We start from the raw sequence: 22123 nt of genomic DNA on the forward strand, positions 1-22123 counted from the left end.
TTTTGTGTTATGCCATCTGGCCAAATCAACATGTTCAGAAGGGCCAGGGAAAGCATAAATACAATAAATAGTTTTGTTATGTGCACAGCCCTTCGTATTTGTAAGCTTTAAAGAAAATATTGATATTTAGACGTCGTCCTTGCACTAGCCCAAGTACAATGAAAGTAAAGTAAAATTAAAACAACGTTAAAAAAAGTAAAAGCAAAACTAACAGTAAAAGTTCTTCCACTTGATTATAAGGTATAATACGCCACTCTGCAATAGACAAAAAGCATTTTGTGTATAGAATATTGTACTTTTCTGCTCTGATGGAGTCAACTTTTTCACCCAGTGTGTGTGATAAAAAGAGAATTCAAAATACTCACTGTCCATTGCTTAGGACGAGCAAATGCAGTTTACCTGGTTTTATTTAGCTGATCCATATTCGATTTGTATACCCACCATGTGTGGCATTGGTTGCGGGTGTTATGCAGCAGCTCCCTATCCATCCCTAGGTTTTCCCCCATTTCCTGAGTTTTATCTGTGTTGGCATGTGATGTGCAAACATGTAATGGGCCTTTTTAAGTTGATCCTACCAGACGGTTTAAGCTGACTGGTTACAAAAAAAAGCTATTGTGGGCTTACCAAGAATTTACAGGGTATTTACAGCTTGCTCCTTGCTTACCATTGGTTGGCTTTATTGTCACTAATTTGCTTGTTTCTTATTCAATGGCTTTCCACGCCCCAGCTTTTCCATCTTGTATTTGCCCCTCCCCTGGAATGCAGCATAACCTCTTTGCCATCTCTATGATTGGCTGGCTTCTATTCTTGCTCTGCTCAGTTTTAGAGACCTACTTTTTTCTTTTTGCTTAATCACCCCATAAGAGAACATGTGTTTTCCACATCTCTCTCTCTCTCGTGTGCATCTCCTCAAAGTCCTTGCTCCCGCATTAGGTGTTACTGTCTCCCCTGTGGTACAAGCTCTCTCTCATGTGCTTTTCCGCGTGCCAAATTCTTCCTTCCCCGTTCTCCATGTTGCTTTCTAGCATGTGTGCTTCTATCCTGCTCCCTGTGTTTCTTTTCCTCATGTGCTGTTTTGTGCTGTCCCACACCCAATCCCCCTTGGCCCCCAACACCCACCCTCATTTTTTTCTTTATCTATTTTTTCTGTCTATTTCTTTTATTTACCAGTCCATCTCAGATGTTTAAAAAAATGGTGCCTGCATCATTTTGTAGATGCGTATGCCCAATGACCTATGTGTGCCCAATAATGTGGCTGCTGCATCAACACATTTTATTGTACAGCATTCCTAAAAAAGGCATTGGCAAAGCCAACAGGTCCCAAAGCAGACACTCCTGCTTCCACAGAAACCAGACTGAGATTGATGGACAGCAATTCTGAGGTGCAAAAGCTGATGGGGCATAGGCTAGGGGCATCATTTTGTTGTGCCCATGGATTGAAACTGTGGTGCAATTGCCTCCATTGCACCTTTAATATCTACCTTCTATCTGTTGCTGTGAGATTTTTCCACTACGTAAATATTATTCACTTTGCAGCTGTATTTTCCTTCGCTTTGTATGAGGTTGACAGTGTAAATGGCTCTCTGGAGTCACTTCTTACTTAATGTAATGTAAAGAGCAAGGTTCAAATAGTTTGTGATGTCATTTTCACTACCTAGGTGAATTTGGTAAAGACAGTGTGATATGTGAAATGCACAGGAAAATGGAAAAGGTATTTGTGTTACTGGATGATTTTACTTCAATAGTTTGGGACAATACATGCATTTCTGTTTCAGGGTGTTACTTATTATATAAAAATCATAATTTCCAAAGTACCTCCTTCAATGTTAATGAATCTCTGGCCTTTCACAACCTGTATAGCCCTCAGCAGTGGCTATAATACCATAGTTAAGGCCCCAAACCTGATTTATAGGCTTGAGCTGCAGATGAGGGCCTATAATGAGGAAGAGAACCTTTCACCACCATTAGAACATTGGAATGTTGAGAGTTCCAGTGCAGACAGCAGAGTAGCAATGGTCTATATAAACTATTAGAACATTGGAATGTTGGGAGCTCCATTGAAAACAATGGAGTGCTCCGGACTTATAATGGCTGATATAAGCTTGGAGCTCCAACATTCCAATGTTTCTTTGTTCGCTGCTCTGGCTGTTGTCAAAGGCTTCAGGGAGCCTGAGGGGATTCCAATCCCCTCACACTCCCATAAGGCTTTGTTTTTTTTGTTAGAACATTCTGCCCTCTAGTGGTAGAATGTTCTAATAGCCTTATAGCCCTTCGTAGTCGGGCTATACCGGCTATTAAAGTCCCTCTCCCTTGTTAAAGGCCCTCGCCTTCGGCTCGGGGCCTTTAACGCTGGAGAGGGCCTTTAATAGCCGGTATAGCCCTCTACGGCGGGCTATAAGGCTATATTAGAACATTGGAATGTTGGAAGCTCCATGGAAAACAATGGAGTGCTCCGGAGGCGCTAGAGGGCGCACACGCGGAATGGCTGCCTGACACTGCAGCTCCCGCACCTTGGCCAGATATCCTCCGTATATCCTTGACCACAACTGACCAGCACTACCTCCGACCCAGCCATCTGACGCACGGAGCTGCCTGCTACCTCCGTTCCGGAGCCCGGCTTTGTCCTACCCTTGGGAGCGGAGATCTCGCCGAGGGAAATCTGCCCGGTGGGGACCCGTGCTGCTGCTGGACGCGGCGGCCGGCTGCGGGGATCTGCGCAAGGCCGGTGCTCGCCACGCGGCCCTAGGCCCCACTTGCCCCGGAGCCCGCGGACTTTGCTGTGTGCCTCATCCTGCCTCTGACTCGTTGCAGCGCCGGGTGCTTCGTGGCCCGGTTGCTGGCCCCTCACGGCGTGCGGGCACGGGGGGTGCCCCTCCTCTGAGGATTACCGGCGGGACCTCCGGGTGTCTGGGCTGCCTGGCGGACCTGTGCCTTCTACTGCTGCCCGACGGAGGATTTCACTGCAGCTCCGTACGTGGTGAGTGGCGCTTTCCCCCCGCGGTGCCCACCTTCTGCTTTTGCCCTGCGCCTGTCATCCTCTGCAGCTGGGGCGGGCTGTGAGGCCCCGCACCGCTCCTGGCATATCCTGCTCGGGCCCCGGGGCCTGCCGACTAGCTTGTGCTCACCCTGCTCCGTGTGGGAGCCCTGGGCGCCTGCCGCCTCACTGCAACGTGGCCCTCCACTTCTCCTGATAGTGCTCCTGGTCGGGCCTGCTGGATACCAGTACCACCACTATACATTGGCCTCTCTGAGCCTGGGGTCGGACCCACCTCGCCTGGGGGCCCTTGCGCTGTAGTGGCCCCATCAAGCTGTGCGCCTCCACCGGGCCTGCCGGACACCAGTGCCACCACTTTCGGCGTGCTGTGTTTCCCTCCGCGCGTCTAGGCTGGGCATTGAGCCTGCCTCCCTGGAGAGCATTTGCGCTGTCGTGGGCCTAGCTTCTCTCACAGCCGCACAGTGGACTACCTGGACCTCCGGCCTACCCCCTCTCGCTTGCCGCATCTGGTGCTGTGCGTGCTGCGTTGCCCTCCTGTACCGCGGTTGGACACTCCCTCTCATTGTTGTCGGAAAAGGGTTTCTCCACGCATTGCGGCCTTCCTGGCTGTCTTGACCTGGCTGGAGCTGCGCCGTTGCGGCCTGCACTACTGGTGGCCCCGACCTAGAGACCCAAGATGGTTCGTCCCGAGAACCGCCAAACGAAGATCAGCTTCGATGGCGCCAGGAAACCCACGAAGGCAGTTCCTACTGAACCTAGCTCCAGTGCTGCTTCCACCTCCGCTCTTTCTTCCCCGGCCAAAGAACTTGACCTGCACCACTTATTTCAGGAAATGCGACAGGGTTTTGCGACAGTGGTGGAGAAGGTGGACGGTGTCACCGCTAGACTTGATTCTCTAGCCCACAGAGTGGATCGGCATGAGGAACGACTTACCGCTACGGAGCAACGCATTTCCGATGTAGACGATGTCGCCTCCACTCATACCACACAGTTGGCTCGCATGGACAACCTCCTCAGGATTATCGCTGCGAAGAACGAGGATTTGGAAGCCCGTAGCCGACGCAATAACATCCGCGTCACGGGTATTCCGGAGTCCACCAACACGGGCAGGATGGAGCTCTACGTGGAAAAGATCCTCAAGGGTTCCATGGGCGAAGATGCTTTTTCACCGCAATTCATTGTCGAGCGGGCACATCGTTCCTTGGCGCCTGTGCCTAAACCTGGCCTGCCACCCCGGCCAATCATTGCCAAATTGTTGAACTACCGTGACCGGGATGTGGCTTTGAGAGCTGCACGTACTCAAAGAACCCTCCAATATGATGGTGTAACTTTTTCTATCTATCCGGATTTTACCCCTATGGTGCAGGAGGAACGGCGTAAATTTCTTCCCGTGAAGAAGAAATTACGTGAAGCGCAACTGGACTACGCCCTACTCTACCCGGCGAAACTGCGGATCACGCACCAAGGGAAACAGCGTTTTTTCACTAACCCCCAAAAAGCTGAGGACTACTTGAAATCACTCCGCAGGGCCAGGAATGGCGATCGTGCTGCTGCTGACGACCTGGGGGATGATGATCCCACTGCTGAGGGGAACGATAACTGATCATGAACATCTTGCTGCACTGCCTTTGCGCCCACCCAGTGCAGGCCTGCTACCTCTTCATCCTGTTTGATCCGAAGTGGCTGCCTCCTTGTTGGGACTTGGTGATGTCTGGACTCTTCTGTGGTAATGTATACCAGGATCCGCTTGCCTAGCCCTGGCCTCCACCGAGGGCGGTACAGTTTTTGGAGGCCAATGGCGGGTACAGCGGTTGTGCGCCCTCGATGTTGTTACCCCATCGGGTGTACCCCACACTGACTGTTGATATGTTGGACTTTCCTGTTGGGGGTGGGGGAGGGGGAGGGGGATTGGGGGGGGGGGTTGGATGGCTGCAGACGAGTTCGGGGCGCTGCGGTGGGTGGGGGGGAGGGCCTGTTGGGATGGGGGAGGTCTGCACACAGAGTATTGTTTTGGATTATGTTATTTATTGCTATGAACATAGGATCGAGCCCTTTGAGAATGCCTGCATTGCTATGCGGGGGTCATGATATTATCGTACACCGTAATACATGTCGGTCTTGGAGCCTCTAACACAGTTACACTGTATGTCATGGAATGTCCGGGGGCTCAACAATGCCAGGAAATGTCGTAATGTTCTTGCTTACCTTACCAGGCATAATGTGCATGTTGCCATGCTCCAGGAAACTCACCTGTCGCCACAAGGGCGGACCACCTTTGCAGGCAAATGGGCTTCCACCCGCACTTTCTCATCCTACTCTACATATGCTAGGGGGGTGGTCATTCTACTTAGGAATACTGTCCCGTTTCTTAAATGCGGGGAACTGATAGATGGGGGAGGTCGTTACGCTTTGCTCTGGGGGAGAATGGGTCATGACACTGTTACCTTTGTCAATTGCTATGCCCCTAATGTGGACACTCCTTCTTTCTTCAGCACACTTTGGGGTAAAATCCTTGATGTGGGCTCCCGTCATCTCATCTGGGGAGGGGACTTCAACCTTGCGTTGGTGCCCAGCGAGGACAGAGCTGATGGGGCTGCCCTGTACAAACCTAAAGCGCGAGAGGCCCTTAAGGGCATTATGGCTGAGGGGGCCTTGGTGGACATCTGGCGGGCCCTACACCCGATCAGACAGGAGGGTACCCACTTTACTTCACAGACAGGCACCTGGGCACGACTGGATTATTTCCTTGTTACCCCCGGTATGACCTCCGGAGTCTTGACGGCCACACATTTACCGAGGACGTACTCGGACCATAGCCCGGTCCTGTTACATACTAGGCTCCCGGGGTGGGACTGTCCTAGACCCCCTTGGCGCTTGCAACTGGCGGCCCTGCTAGATGCACTTTTCCGAACTGAGCTGGGGGAGGAAATTGCGGACTTCTTTCCGAGGAACAAGGGGTCGGTCGAGTCGGTGGAGCACATCTGGGAGGCCTTCAAGGTCACTGTTAGAGGCTTCTGTATAGCTAAAAGTTTTGGGGTCCTCCGGGACATACAGGCCACTATCCGTAGACTGCACGGGGAACTGCGAGCGTTGGAGAACCGTATGATCGTGGGGGGTACTCCCGCCTTACATGCTGAGTTCAGGGCCACTCTATCCAAATATGAGGAGGAGGCGGACAGGGAGGCGAAATTCAAGGGGAAACACTGGCAGGCTCGGAGGTTTTGTGAGGGGGACCGCCCGGGTAGGGCCCTAGCGGTCTTGACTCGGATTCCCCGCGACCGTAACGCAATTCTGGAACTCACTGACGCACAGGGTCGCAGGATCAGGGACTCGGAGGCGCTTCTCTCCACTTTCATTTCACATTATCACGATTTGTACTCCACTGCTGCTCCAGCAGAGATGCCGTATGCTGACTATCTGAATGCTGTGGCGCTTTGTTGGCTCAGTGACGGAGACAGGGCCTTTCTGGCGGCCCCGTTTGAGCTAGACGAAATTCGTGAGGCCATCATGTCCCTTAAAAACGGCAAGGCGCCTGGACTAGATGGTTTGCCAGCCGAATTCTATAAAACGTATATCGATATAATGGCCCCAGTTCTTCGTGAGGTATATGAGGAATCGCTTGCTGATGGCGTTCTTCCAGGGTCCATGCGCGAAGTGGTCATCACCTCCCTTCTTAAACCTGGTAAGGACCCCTGCTCATGCGGCTCTTATCGTCCCCTTTCCCTCCTGAATTGTGACGTGAAGATATTAGCCAAGGTCCTCGCTACAAGGTTGTCCTTGCTCATGACTAGGATTGTCTTGCCGGATCAGTCGGGGTTTGTTCCCGGGCGTTCCACTTCTCATAACCTGCGCACTTTATTTTCGCTTCTCCGCACAGTTCATCCTGATCTTCCTGTCGCTGCAGTGTTTTTGGACGCTTCTAAAGCCTTCGATTCGGTCGAATGGCCCTACCTGTTTTCGGTACTGTCAAGTATGGGCTTCCCCAGGCTGTTCCTTTCCTGGATAAAGCTTCTTTACACACGACCGACGGCGCGAGTCCTTATCAACGGCAACCTCTCTCGCCCGTTTGACGTCACGAGGGGCACGCGCCAGGGCTGTCCTCTATCCCCCCTCCTATTTGCGATCGCAGTCGAGCCCCTAGCTTGTCGGCTCCGCCAGCTGCATCGGGAAGGCGCCGTGCAGTGCCTGCAGCGCCAGATAGATGTCTCTCTCTATGCGGACGACATCACCCTTTATGTTAAATATCCTCATCTTCATCTCAACCCTTTATTGAGGGAGTTTGTAGCTTTTGGGGGCATGTCAGGGATACATATCAATTGGTCTAAGTCCCAGCTCTTTCCCCTCACGCGATCCGTGATTGACTTTCCCCTCGACTACCCTCTAGAATGGTGCCGTTCGGACCTTCGCTACCTGGGTATACAGATTTCGCGGGATCGGGAGGAGACCCTTCGCTCTAACTACGGTGTAGCGATCACATCCCTTACTTCCACGGTCGACCGCTGGATCGCGTTGCCACTTTCCATGGCTGGTAGGGCGTCCCTCATCAAGATGGTTGTGTTGCCCCGCTTCCTGTACCTATTCCTCAACATCCCGTACTATCCGGGCGCTTTTTTTTTCAAGACCCTGAAATCGGAGCTTTGTCGCCTTTTCTGGGGTGGTAAGTCCCCGCGGCTAAAGTGGTCCACACTGATATTGCCCTACGAGGCTGGAGGATTTGATGTCCCTGACCTTGAAGCTTACTACCTTTGCGCGCAGGCCCATTTTGCTTATCATTGGATGGCTCCCACGCCCTTCATGCCGCAACTGGCGGTGGAGGACTGGATCGTACATCCCACACCCCTTAATGGTCTACTTCATTGTCCGGAGTCGATGATCCAGACTCCGCACACATCGGTTTCCTGCACCCTGGACGCTTGGCGTCGTCTGGCCAGGAGACTCTCCTGCTCTTTCCCATACTCTCCCCTCCTCCCCTTGTCCTTTCATCCCTCCCTTGAGCTTCTGCAGGAACGTGGCTTCCGGCTTCTCTGCGGTCGATTGCGTATTGTCAACTGGGGTGATCTTTTTGCGAATAGAGTATTCAAGTCAATGGATGTCTTCTTCGACACCCATCTCCGCTCCCCACTCGATGTCTTTTATTACCTTCGCCTCCGACAGGGGATGAGGGATATCCTTCCGGATTTTCCCCATGAGCCAGAGCCCCTTTCTCCATTACACTTTCTACTTAGTTCGCAGGATGGGGCACACTTGGTCTCCGGCCTATACCGCCGACTCCGGTCGGACATCGACCCTCTTGAGGCAGGTGCTCGGGCGGCCTGGGATGCAGATTTACCGGTCGCTGTCACTGATGAGCAGTGGCGGTACTGCTGCTCACTCACTGCCAAGATCTCAGCTAGCAGCAGGCTCAAGATGATCCACTACAAGTTCCTGCAACGACTGTATTATACTCCGGTCAAAAAATTCAGGTTCCGTCTCACTGATACTGACGAATGCGAGCGTTGTCATGCTGCTCATGCCGGCTTCCTGCACCTCGCTTGGGAGTGTCCAGCCGTGCGAGCATACTGGCAGCAAGTGGTGGAGGCTCTCACTGAGATGACCAAGATTACCGTGGGAGCAGACCCGCTTGTTACTCTGTTGGGGCATACGTCGCATTTTCCGTCTTCTGATAGGAAATTCATAGACACCGCTCTGCTCTTAGCTAAGCGACGTGTGGCATGTCGTTGGGGCCGTGGCAGGGCACCTAAGTTCAAGGACTGGATTTCGGATATGACCTATTGCCAAGCTCAACACGTCACTTATTCCGAACTTTTACCGCTTTCGACTAGGCCCAAAGACATTTGGGAGCCACTAGTCTCCTATTTGCTTCATTTGGACGACGATGGTACGTCTTCGCCTTGACGACCGGGGCGGTGCCTGGCTGGCCTAGACGCCCGGGTGCCCAGAGACGTGTGTCCCCAATGCTTTCTGTCCTGCCTCTCCGGCAAGTCGGATGTCTCCCGCCTGACACATCACCTGTTCCGCTGCGACGCCCAGTGTGCCTGGCTGTTCCTTCCCGTGCCCCAATGTGAGTCATACTCCCGCCCCTTCCACACGCCCATTGCTACATTGGGACGTGATACATGATCCTGGACTTAGTGCTGACTGTGCCCACTGGTTGCCATGATCGCCACCACTGATCCGAATTGTGCTCTGTACTTGATATTCTCTGAATACCTATATGGACTCGTTCTCTTTTCCTTTTCCCTTCTACTCAAATGTGTAAGGCCTCTCAATGTTCCCTTTTTCTTTGCTTTTTCCTTTTCCTGTTTCCTTGTTTTGGGTTGATGAAAGTTGGGGAGAAAACACTAAAAACCTGTTCTACTGCTGCGAATCCTGATGTGAACATGCCTACCCGCCCTCCCATCCCCCTCCCTCCACCCGCCCTCCTCCCTCTTCTTCCCTTTCTCTCCCCCCTATCCTACCCACCCCTTTTTTTCCTTCCCTCCCCCTCTCCCGCCCAACGCCCTCCCCCCATCGCATCCCAATTCGGATTATCGCCACCGGGCCTCCGGGATGCCGGTACCCAGGCTGTGTCTCTCGATGTTAGTGCTTGACCTATGCCACTATTGTACTCTTGCTGCCGGCCTCCGGGTTGTGGGCATACACAGCAGTGTAATTTTCTAACTATGCAATAAAGCAGTTTTGAACACCAAAAAAAAAAAAAAAAAAAACAAACAATGGAGTGCTCCGGGCTTATAATGGCTGGTATAAGCCCAGAGCTCCAACATTCCAATGTTTCTCGGTTCACAGCTCTGGCTGTGAAGAAAGGCTTCAGGGATTTCAATCCCCTCGCGCTCCCTGAAGCCTTTATTTTATTTGTTAGAACATTCTGCCCTCTAGTGGCAGAATGTTCTAATAGCTTTAATAATAATAATAATAATAATCCACATTTGTAAAGCGCACAATCACCCGTAAGGGTCTCTAGGCGCTGGGGGCCGTCGGGAAGATTAAGCAAGCTATTGCCCAGAGTCACATGGTGCTGGGCTAACCTGCCGCCGGAGCCGGGGATCAAACCCTGATCCCCAGATTCCAGCGTCAGTCGCTCTGGCCGCTGCGCCACACCTCTAGCTTTATAGCTGTTAAAGTCCCTCGCACGCTGCAGCGGGCCTTTAATAGCCGGCATAGCCCGTTACGGCGGGCTATATGGCTATAGTATAGGCCCACTGCTATCAAAATTTCAATCATGCAGCACAATATCCTTACTGCATGAACATTAACTGTTGCATGGCTAAACACTTATAAGGTTCCAAAGGCGAGATCTATTGGCTATGCCAATGCTTGTTTAAATATAATAATTGTTCGCCGACAGTATCAATTCCTATCTATGGGGAGAAATATAGACATGCTGCTGCGGGATTGAAAAAATTGTATGGTGTTAAACGCGAACAAGGAAAGAGGGGAGACCACACCGGGACGACAGTGTCCTGCAATAAATTACATGCAGTCTAAAACAACCTAGAGACCCTCCGTATGTAACCCTTCCCAGGGGAGGGAGCTGAATAAACATACAAATATCTGATGGATTGACTGTGCCAGACGAGTGCTAAAGAACACTAACTAAACTATGAGGCATGTCTCATACCTATACTTTAGACATGTTAGCAATTACTGTGTATCACTAAAAACGAAGTACTCTTGTCCCTTTATTCTATAGCAATGCATGCTGGTACTTGTAGTCTTGCTTCTAATCAATGGATTGTAGTCCATTCTACAAAAACCACCGGAATTCACGTTATCCGTAATTACGTATTAAAATTCAGCAGGTGAAGATTTTAGTCTACAGCAAACTGGCTTATTGTTACGATCTACTAAAAATGTATTTACATCCATGTTCATGGTGTAATTAATTAAGCCTGGTGACTGCGTACACCGACTAGTCTGCCTTTTAATTTTGCATAAACATAACTCGCGCTATCGGATGAGATCTATAGTACATTGTCAATGTTCTTTGCATTAACTGTGTAACACTCAAACACACTGCTACAAAGACATGTCGAAGTTTGCAGCTCACTTTCCGCCCACTCCTTAACCCAGGGCAGCTACTTCAAACATTTGCTTCTATTCAGAATATGAAAGCATTTAAAAACGATGATATTGCGGAGTGCATGTTCTTTTTACAGAATGTGTGTTCCAAGCCAGGGAGGGCGATCACCGAAGCCTCTGATTTCCAATGATTCTGAGACTGTCCAAGAGACACGCTACCACGCACCATCGGAGCTCTGGTTCCGCCCCGCATAGCTTAACAGAAAGTAATTTCATCATTACGTACCAGCCGGCGCAAAATGAGCACATTGGAACAATTAAGAACTGCTAGCATTAACAACTCATCTGATGGAGAAAAAAACAATACCACTTAAGGTTTATTTGGGTATTTTTTATAACTCTTGCCTAATGTCCAATAATTATGTTCATAATATTATTTTTCTGATCGCAGTTTCCTTGGTATGCTTGTTGCTTTCACAGAATGCTGTCCTTTACGGTACTCGCATGCTGCAATGGTGAAAGAGAAGGGTGGGGGGATGGTGGGGGGAGGGCAGGGGGCGAGAAACCTGACACAGACAGAAGAAATCCGTGCAGATGCAATACTTGGAGATTAGGCTGGGGCGGCCGTCGTACTGATTATACAATTAGCGCCGGGAATGCGTATTTAATTAAGAACTCTCTGATTCGCTTGCACGCCCATCACATATTTAACAACCCACCGGGGTCGGTGTGCAATTTTCCCGCTCTCTGCACGCGCTGCACAAACATTCATTGCCGATATTTAGGGAATTTTAATATCGGATATTGAAGTCTAGGTTTGTTGACGTTGGCCAGGATTACGAGGAGAGACGGGCTAGAGAGCGAGAGGAAGTCCCGGAGAGGATTTAAAGAAGGGAAAAGGGGGCGATGAGGGAAAAAGATAAAGTGAGAAGATAAGGAGGAGAGAGGGTGGCGGGAAAGGAGTTAAAGAAAAGATTCATGAGACTTTGAGAAACGGGGTTCGAATTAGACAATAGGATGAAAAGGAGAGCGTACGGGAGCAAACACACAGGAGGGGTGGGTGCTCTTTAAGTTATTTCACAGACTCGAGTTAAAAATTAAGTTTTACTTCACTCTGTCATCATTTTCGTATTCCGCTTCAGAAACAGGTCCCTGGAGCTAACTCGTCTCCTTTCCACCTCTTTCTCCTCTGTTCTGTCCACAATCCGCACAGCACAGCTGTTCGTCTTGCTAAGGCTGATTGCCCACTCTGCCCACCCCTCTTCCAAGCTTGAAGCGTCTGGATTCTGACTTTCCTTAGCTCCGCATTTTATTTGGAAATACGGAAGTGCGAGTACTCGCTATCGTTGGAAGTGCCGGTTATCTCCCATTAACTGTATTGCAGCAGCGCTGAGAAGTACCATTACGTTCCCTCTCAAAATAATGATGTGGGTTTACACAGTACCTGCCATCTCGCGCACTGCATTCGCTCTTTCTGTTTCACCGATATATTTCGTTTCACACTGGCTCTGTCCCGCACTCTCATCAAATGGCAAACAAAAAAAAACAAGTTAGGTCCCGGGCCGGCAGCCAATCACAGCGCTGCCCGGGGAATGACGTCACGGGGGTGTCCCGGGCCGGCAGCCAATCACAGCGCAGCCCGGGACACACGGCAAAAGAGGTGGGACTTAAAAAAAGAGTCAGAAACGCCCACGATTCGCGTTCTGACCGAGAAAAAGTGATTGACACTGATGTCTTCCAATGGCTAGCCTCCATTTATGGAGCTAGCCAATGGAAGAAGGGGCGGTTTCAAGTCCCCACTACTGAGATAACATTAGATTTCGCCCTGGGCGGGGCACTGCTTACGCAGTGCTACGGCCAGGGTGAAACCTAATGAACCTTAATAAAAAGCCTCTGCCTTTCTCTTTACCCTATGCTCCAAAATATATGGATTGAACAAGGGAAAGCGAAAGGCAGAGGCTGTGCTGCAGGGGACACCGGAACCTTCCCTCTCCCGTAGCTCACAGAATTACTTGAGCCTCTGAAGGAGGGAGGGGTCCCGTAGCTCAAAGAATCACTTGAGCTCGGATAGAGGGAGGGATAATCAGGGCCGGACTGGAAACTTAAAACAGCCCTGGCAAAAATTCACATTTCAGCCCGCATGGGCAGACGTGCTAATGTGCGCTAGAACAAGAGCAACTCTTTCAAGTTGCGGCCACGATCGGTATTGAGCACGATTATTCCTAGAGGCTGAAACCGGCCTCCAAGGGTCAATACCGGTCTCCTGGGGCTCCAGCCTCCCGGGGAATTGCCTGCTTGCCCGGTTGCCAGTCCGGCCTTGGGGTTAATGCTGCTCAGTTACTAGGTCTCCCTTGCTCAGCTGAAGGAGAAAAATCAGTTTAGCCGGGCCCAGAGAGGCCCAGAGAGAACCAGGGGCTGACTTCAGACCCCTTTCACGTCTATTGCTGCGAATGTTCAACATCTAACAGCCGTGGCCCTGAATCACGCCATTGTCTTCAGGGAGTTCTCAACATTCCAATGTCTTAATAAGAAATGTTTGATCAATTGTTACTGCCACTAGTGACCGGTCAGTGAAATCAACCAGCTTTCTGAAGTCTGAAAATTGACCAAAAGGATTTCCCTGCCCTTAAGATGGGGATGGGGAAACTCACAGGTACACTTGGACTACATATCTTCACATTAGAATGAGCAGTCTCCGCTGAGGTGTACAGACTGCCCCGCATTGACTTAGAGGACATATTTGCATCTATCTTTTTAGGTTTGGGTGCTGCTCTAGTGTCAGGCAAGCATGTCTACATGCCAGGTGTGTAGGGGAGAGCATAACTATAGTATTGAACCTGGAATGCCAAAGTGCAAACTTTGCGAGAGGTTCATGGAGAGGAATTCAGATAGGTTTGCTGTTGCACTTTAAGTCTGAGATTTACACGTTATTGGTGAGTGATGTTAAATAAGTATTTCTTGAGGTGTCTTTGATGGTGTCAGGTACACGCTGTAATTGCTTGTTTTCCAACTCACAGCAGTGCCTGACACCATGAACCCAGGGGCGGACTAGGACAGATTAATGGGCCCGGGCACCAAAATAAAAATGCTCCCCCTTTAGTGAATTGGGTGGCTAAAAAGGTGGCCAATGTTTGCAAATTGGAGCAGTTTTGAATTTGAAAGACACGCTGTAAAAGTGTTTGTAATGTATGGAAGACTGTATGGATTTTAGTACATTTCAGCAATGTTTTAATATCAGGAAAATCATCAGTGAAAACAAGCCCAGCAAAACATAAAACAGGCCCACAAACCTCCCAGAAGCTGTCTCTCACACACACTGCCCCGTCAGAGCATCCCATGGGGCACGGCCTGATTGCCCTACAGGCCAGTCCCACCCTTGGCTGAAACTGCAGATAATGTTTCCTCTGTTGTCTCACAATGAAGTCATTCATTGCACACTGGTTTGTGAGCTCTTATCTCCCTCTCCTATCACATTAAATTGATTTGTTCTATGGACACAATGGTATCTGCAGAGAAATGCAAACAATATTTGGTATTTGCACAAGAGAATTAAAATGACTGAGGAGGAAGCATATAAAAGAATTACAATTTCCATTGATTGGTGCCCCATCTACAAGTTTTTTGTTGTTTTTTAAATAATTTATGGGGGATATTCATGACATTATTTATGCAGAATCTACTACCCAGAAAAAGCAAATGACAGTTCAGCTGTTGATCGTATTGCACCAAACTAATTTTGCTTTAATGCCATCGATGTTGTAGGGACATGTCAAGACATCAAACAAATCTCTTGTGAAGTAGCAACATCTATTGAATGTATCCATAAATCTTCCCATGCATATTGACACATGTATTCATGCGTCCAACTATGGATCCTTTAATTTCAATAACTTGTGTTTATATAGTGCTTAAAACACATTTTTGCAGTCTCTAATTGTTTGCTAATATTTCCCAAAGGATTGGTACTCATTGCATCACCCTCCAAGGGTAGACGACGGAAGTGGGCTTCCTGGAAATTGAACCTGTTGCCAGCAGTTAACACCAGATTTCAGCAGTGAATGTTATACTCATCAGGCCATTCTGCCGACTGGTGCATTCAAGTATCAATGAAAACATCCTTCCATGTATCTTTCCATCCATGCTTGCATGGCTGTATGCTGTTATATATAGTGTGTTTGTGCCTCTTCCTGCAGTCTCTGTTTCAGGGGCACCTCCTGCCTGAACTAGCATAGCTATAAATGACCAAAGGATTCCCGTTTAAGAACAGCTCGAGCATGATTTAAGAATCAAAAGACCCATTTCTGCCTTGAAAAAGCTTCAGGGCTGCCAGCCGATACAGGGCGAAACAAGGGTCGGCTGTCCCTGTTAAGAATAACATCTAGGTTGCCAAGAACAGTTCTGCATGAATATTGTAATTGTATTATAATTGCATTTATATAATGCTTACTACTCCAGACAAGGCGTCAAAGCACTTTTTCGGCAAGCTGCACACTACTGTGGAACCCAAAAAGGATTAGTAGTGCATTAGTTTAGGGAAATATTATACTAATTTGAGTGGTGGACATTTTAGTCTGTTATTTGGATAGAAATGGACAGTGGAGCGATAGAAGAGGAAAGGGTTTGCATTTATATAGCGCTTGCTACCCCTTACGAGGTATTGAAGCACTTTTCAGCGGGTAGCACGCTACTCCAGAACCCAAACAGGATTAGTAGGGAATTAGTATAAGGAAATATGAAAGTAACTTGAGCGGTGGACATGTGAGTTTGTTATTTGTATTGAAAAAGAATAGTGGAAAGATAGAAGAGGGAAGGGGGGGGCGCTAGAGGGCGCACAAGCAGACTGGCCGCACTACCGTGAGGCTCCTGCTGCCTGGATCAATAATCCTGAGATTATCCTCGTAGACGACTCCTTTCCTGTCCAAAATTCATCCGAGGGTACAGAACGCAGCTCTACAGCCTCGGTGAAAGTTTGGAGGTTCTGCGCCTTGTCCCGACCGAGTTCGAAGAAGCGGAGTGTTAGCCGTGACCTGAGCTGGAGCTGAGAGGTACGCGAGGCAGGGGCCGAGAATCTACGCGAGGTCGTGGCACACCACGAGGCGTGCGGGCCTCATAAAGGATTGGCACCAGGATGGGGCCCTAATCTCGGCAGGGTGTCCGTACCGCAAGAGCTGTGCCGCACATAACGGCTGCCCGCCTGACTGGTCCCAGAACTGAAATCAGAGGACTGGCGCCCTGCTAACAACGGACCCGAGGTGAGGAGCAGAGACTGGGGTCCACGGGCGGGCGGCTCCCTCCCTTTGAAATCACCGCCGAGCCTGTCCGGGCCGAAGTGTGGAGGAGAACGAGGGAAGAGGGGAGGGGCGCCCCCCCTGCGGAGACAACCGGAGAGCCCTGGCTACCCGTGTTTGACCCCTGAGAGTGCCGGTTACTGTGTGCGAGGTGTGCTGGCGGCCTGGCTGCTGTGAGTGGCGGGGGACCTCGAGAAGCTGCATACTGCGGGTGATCGCCGCTCTGCAAACGACGCTGCCGCCTCTTGGTTCCGAGTGGTGATCGGCAGCGCTCGTAGACGCTGTGCATGTGCCTGGGGAGCCTGATAGCGTGAAAAACAAAACTCGGTACCTTTCACTGACGTGATAGTAGCACCTGACAGTCATCAGCTCCACACTACGCTACATGAGGGGGCATTGATTATCAAGGCATCACGACTTACCCTGGGTCTGGTAGGCACCACATGAGGAGGATCTATAGTGAGATGGTACTAGAGCTGTGAAGTCAGGCTGGTGAGGTTTGTGACATTGGCTGTAGTAACCTTGGTCGCGGCACTCGAGTGGCTTGAGAGCGCAGACCCTGGTGCCCCCTGGTTGCACTGGGAGCTCCACATACAAGGACCCGCGTTCCCACGGCGTTTCTACGTATTGGGGGAGGTCTTCGTGGTACTACTTGTGCCGACATTATATTGTATCGGAGAGCTGGGTGCACCGGGTGCTGATCTGATGGGGGCGGGGCGGCATCACCTTCTCCCAACCCGGAGGCGCGGTGGCACACCCAAATTGTACCGCGCTGCGCACCGCTTTAAAAAGTGCCGAACTGCTCTGAATCGTGTTCATGTCTGCGAGTTCCCTCCCTATCCGTGAGGGACGGGAAAAACGGCCTTCTGCTACCACCGTGAGTCCCTACAAGCGGCCTACGATGGGTAAACATGATAACAGGCAACCAAAGCTGACCTTTGAGGCCGCTAGCAACAAGAAGGGACTGCATAGTGCGCCAGACATGGAAATTTCCCAGAACCCACCAACGGTTGCGGCGAGTGCTGGATCCTCCTCGCCAGACATACAGCAAATGATGCAGGAGATGAGACAGGGGTTTGCCACAATAGTGGATAAGGTCGACCGGATATCGTCTAGAATGGACGCCATTGCACAGAAAATAGACGTACACGAGGAGCGGATCACGGAAACAGAGCGACGCATATCCGAAAATGACGACACAACTGCTTCTAATACTGCACAGCTCTCGACAATGAACAACGTCGTCAGGTTCATTGCAGCGAAGAATGAGGAGTTGGAGGCACGCAGCCGAAGAAACAACATTTGTGTGGTAGGTGTGCCAGAATCCACCAATACAGGGCGTATGGAGGACTATGTGGAGAAGATCCTGCTTGCTGCGGTTGGACCGGAGGCGTTTTCCACACAGTTCATTGTCGAAAGGGCACACCGCTCACTGGGACCGCAACCCAAATCTGGAGCCCCGCCAAGGCCCATCATAGCAAGGCTCCTCAACTATCGTGACCGCGACACTGCATTGCGTGCAGCCCGCGCAAACCAAAAACTAACGTGTGATGGCGTTAGCTTTTCCGCTTACCCTGATTTCACGCCTGTGGTGCAGGAACAACGGCGGAAATTCTTGGATGTAAAGAAAAAACTTTGCGCACTGCAGATCGACTATGCGTTGCTGTATCCAGCGAAATTGAGAGTAACGCACCAAGCTAAGCAACACTTCTTTATGAATCCACAGCAAGTGGAAGACTTTCTGAAAACTCTGAGACGGGCTAGGCCTGACCGCAGAAACGACGGCGATGAGGAACATGACGACAAGCGTTCCCTACATGAGGAAATGTGATTACTTGACCTCACTGTTACAGCGAGAAGATGTTCTGTTGACGTTACTTAAGAGGCCTCATGAGATTGTCGTTCGAGGCCAAACTTCGCTGCTGTACGGGAATACCATGAACGGGTATTGGACTGTCGGCGTTAATGTACTCAAGGCACCACCCCCCCCCCCCCCCTCCCCTTGATGGTGTCCAATTGGGGCCGTACAGGACGAAGGGCACGGTGAGGGGGGTGGATTTGTGCATACTTTAGATGACCCCCGAAGGGTATACCCCATTGGACATGTTGATTACTTTACAAATGTTAGGATGTTTGATTGTTGCTGAGGGGGAGGGAGGGGATGGGGATTCTGGCAAGTTGGGGATGCTTCAGTGGGAGGGTCAGGGAGGGGGGTGGGATAGGGATTCTGGCACGTTGGGGATGCTTCAGTGGGAGGGGGGTAGGGTAGAAGCTCTTGAGCTCTCTGAATTGCTGCATACTGATATGAAGGTACCTGACAGCTATAGCTGGGACATGCATGATTTAGATAGGGGAGGAGGGCTGGCTGACATCTGTCTAGACATGATGAGATGGCAGTGGGGGGCATTAGGCACAACTATCACTGCAGCTCAGGGCATCAGGAAGAGAAGTATACATTTGAGATCTACCAGTTGGTGGGTGGGGGGGGCTCAACTCTCCGCACTGTATTGGATGGATAATAGTGCATCATCAGATAGAATGGTTGTTAAGACTGTTACAATTTGCAAGTTGGGGATATCTAAGGTAGGGGGTGGGCGGATGGGAATGTTTGAAAATGGTGTTATAGAATTGGGCGAAGTGCATATCAAAGAGATGCTATTTACTGATCCAGCATGATTGCATGATGGAGACGAGAGAGGGGGATCCCTCGTAGTGCATGTAGTACACACAATCATTCACTTACAACATGGCATTAATGTGTGTAATAGGGCAAAACACAGGCTGCACTCTGGCGGTGCTGAAAGAGGAGTGCATTTATTAAGCAGGGACATCAGAGAGAACTGGCTAGGGAGGCCTTCACTGACGCACTGCTACGTTTCATATTACCTACTTAACTATGGGAGACACTGATCTAAACATACTTACATGGAATGTCAGGGGTCTTGGGGACCCGAGGAAAAGGAGACACACCCTCTCTTATTTGGACCGTCATGCAATACACATAGCCTTTCTCCAGAAACCCATTTTAAAGCGCAGACAATTCCCACTTTTGCCAGTAGATGGGCGTTATACACTGCCTTTTCCTCCTATTCATCATACTCTAGATGTACTGCGATACTAGTGAAAAAAGGTACACCCTTTGTTAGGATAGGCACCAAAATAGATGTCCAGGGCAGATATTGTTTGATGTGGGGTAGACTAGGACATATGGCAGTCACCCTGATATGCTGCTTCGGCCCCAACATAGACGACCCGCAGTTCTTCATAGACCTCGGGGCGACCTTGATGGGCACGGGTCCACAGCACCTCATCTGGGGAGGAGACTTCAACACTACACTTGATCCAACTAAAGACAGGTCTCACCCGGCCCCACACCATTATACTAAAGCCCGTATAACGCTACTAGAGACACTAGATGATCATAAATTGATTGACACCTGGAGACACCTCCATGCTGACAAACGGGAAGGTACACACTTCACGGCGCAGGCGAGATCCTGGGCGAGGCTCGACTATGTCTTTTTATCCCCACGCTTTCACGCGGCGCTTGTGCGCGCGCAACACCTCCCAAGAACGTACTCTGACCATTCGCCTGTATGCGTTACACTGAGGGCTGCTGACCTTGGCCCCCCACTGACGAACTGGCGTCTGCAACCCACGATGCTACTAGATGCTCCATTTCAGGAGGAGCTGCGGGAAGACTGTTTAGACTTTTTCAAGCGCAACAAAGACTCTGTGAAAGATGTTGAAACTATCTGGGACGCATTCAAGGTTACTTTAAGGGGAATATGCATTTCTAAGGGGTCAGGTGTACTGAAGAGCATAATGGCGCGACTAGGGAAATTGGAAAAGGATCTTAAGACACTTGAGACATCATTGGCTGACACTCCTGATGACACCACACTATCACGTATTCGTGAAACTGTGATAGAATATACCGACGAAGCCGCTAGAGAGGCTAAGTTTAGGGGTAAACATTGGATTGCCCATCGCTATGGCGAGGGCGAACGACCAGGGAAAGCGCTGGCCGCAACGATGAGGTTAACACGTCCCCCTAACATTATATTAGAACTTGAAGGCTTGGATGGTGAAATGTATAGAGACACCGCACAAATACTTAACACGTTTGTGGCGCACTATAACAAATTATATACGTCGACTAGGGCTGGTGACCTGAACCTGCAGGAATACCTGGAGGATGTGTCCCTGGGCTGGCTTAGCGATGCGCAAAGAGCGTTCCTGAGCTCCCCTTTTGATTTAGACGAGGTGCGTGAGGCTATTATGCACATGCAGTCAGGCAAGGCTACAGGACTGGATGGGATACCTGTAGAATTCTACAAGACTTACATTGAATTTATGGCACCTGTCCTGAGGGAGGTCTATGAAGATGCTCTGGAGGTGGGCCATCTGCCCCCTTCTATGCGCATGGCCCTCATTACATCACTCTTGAAACCCGGGAAAGCGGCAAACAAATGTGACTCTTACCGACCCCTCTCATTGCGATGTGAAAATCCTTGCAAAATTAATTGCTACCCGTATTAATCTGCTACTCCCCAACTTGATCTTGCCCGACCCGGCAGGATTTGTGCCTGGTAGGGCGACATCCCATAACTTACGCACCTTCTTCTCGATCCTAAACACGGTACATGAAGACCAACCGATGGCTGCCATCTTCCTAGACGCCACGAAGGCTTTTGACTCTCTAGAATGGGACTATGTATTTCAAGTGCTGGAACGTATGGGGTTTCTGATCATATTTATTTCATGGATTAGACTATTATACACATCTCCGTTGGCTAAAGTACTGATAAACGGCAGGCTTTCCTCTGAATTTCCCATTACCAGGGGCACCAGACAGGGTTGTCCCCTGTCACCTCTGTTGTTCGCTATAGCTACGGAACCGCTTGCTGCAAAATTGAGACAACATCATAAGGACAAAGCGTTGAGGTGTTTCTAGAGGCAAATATTAATATCTATGTAAGCAGATGATATCACTTTGTATATACGTGACCCTAGAGATAATCTAAATCCGATTCTTAGAGAATTTATCCGATTCGGCAGGCTCTCGGGAGTCCAGATCAACTGGAGCAAGTCTTGTATTTTTCCCCTCACGGCATCCACCGGGCGGTTTGTGCTAGACTACCCTCTCACCTGGTGCGAAGGCGACTTTAAGTATTTAGGCATCCACATAGAAAAAGACAGGGATGAGCTACTGAGGGCCAACTACGGCACGACGATGACCCGTATTACAGATTGTATTGCTCGATGGATTACGCTGCCCCTCTCCATGGCGGGAAGGGCGTCTTTGATTAAAATGGTAATATTACCACAGTTGTTATATCTCTTCTTGAACATTCCCTTTTCTCCAGCCAGATTTTTCTTTCAGCAACTGCGTACGGAGCTCATTAGACTAGTATGGGGCGGGAAATCACCCCGACTCAAATGGGATATCCTCACCAGACCATACAGCCAAGGCGGGTTTGGCGTTCCCGATTTTGAGCTGTATTATCAAGCGGCTCAGGCACACTATGCCTATTTCTGGATGCGTCAACCTAGATACATGCCCCAACTAGAGGCCGAGCACTGGGTGGCACACCCGATCCCCATAGAAGGCGCTTTATATATTCAAGTGCAGGGAAGGGATAAGACGCCCACAACGGTGATGAGTACGGTGACTGCATGGAACCGACTGACTACTAAGTTAGGGATTAGCATGTTGTATGCACCTCTCTTGCCCCTTGTTTACCATCCTAGCATGCCCCTTTTACAGGAAGCGGGATTTCAGAAATTACTCCATTCGATCCATGTTACGACGTGGGGC

Source organism: Lissotriton helveticus, chromosome 5_1, assembly GCF_964261635.1.
Source record: "Lissotriton helveticus chromosome 5_1, aLisHel1.1, whole genome shotgun sequence".
NCBI classification, from domain to species: Eukaryota; Metazoa; Chordata; class Amphibia; order Caudata; family Salamandridae; genus Lissotriton; species Lissotriton helveticus.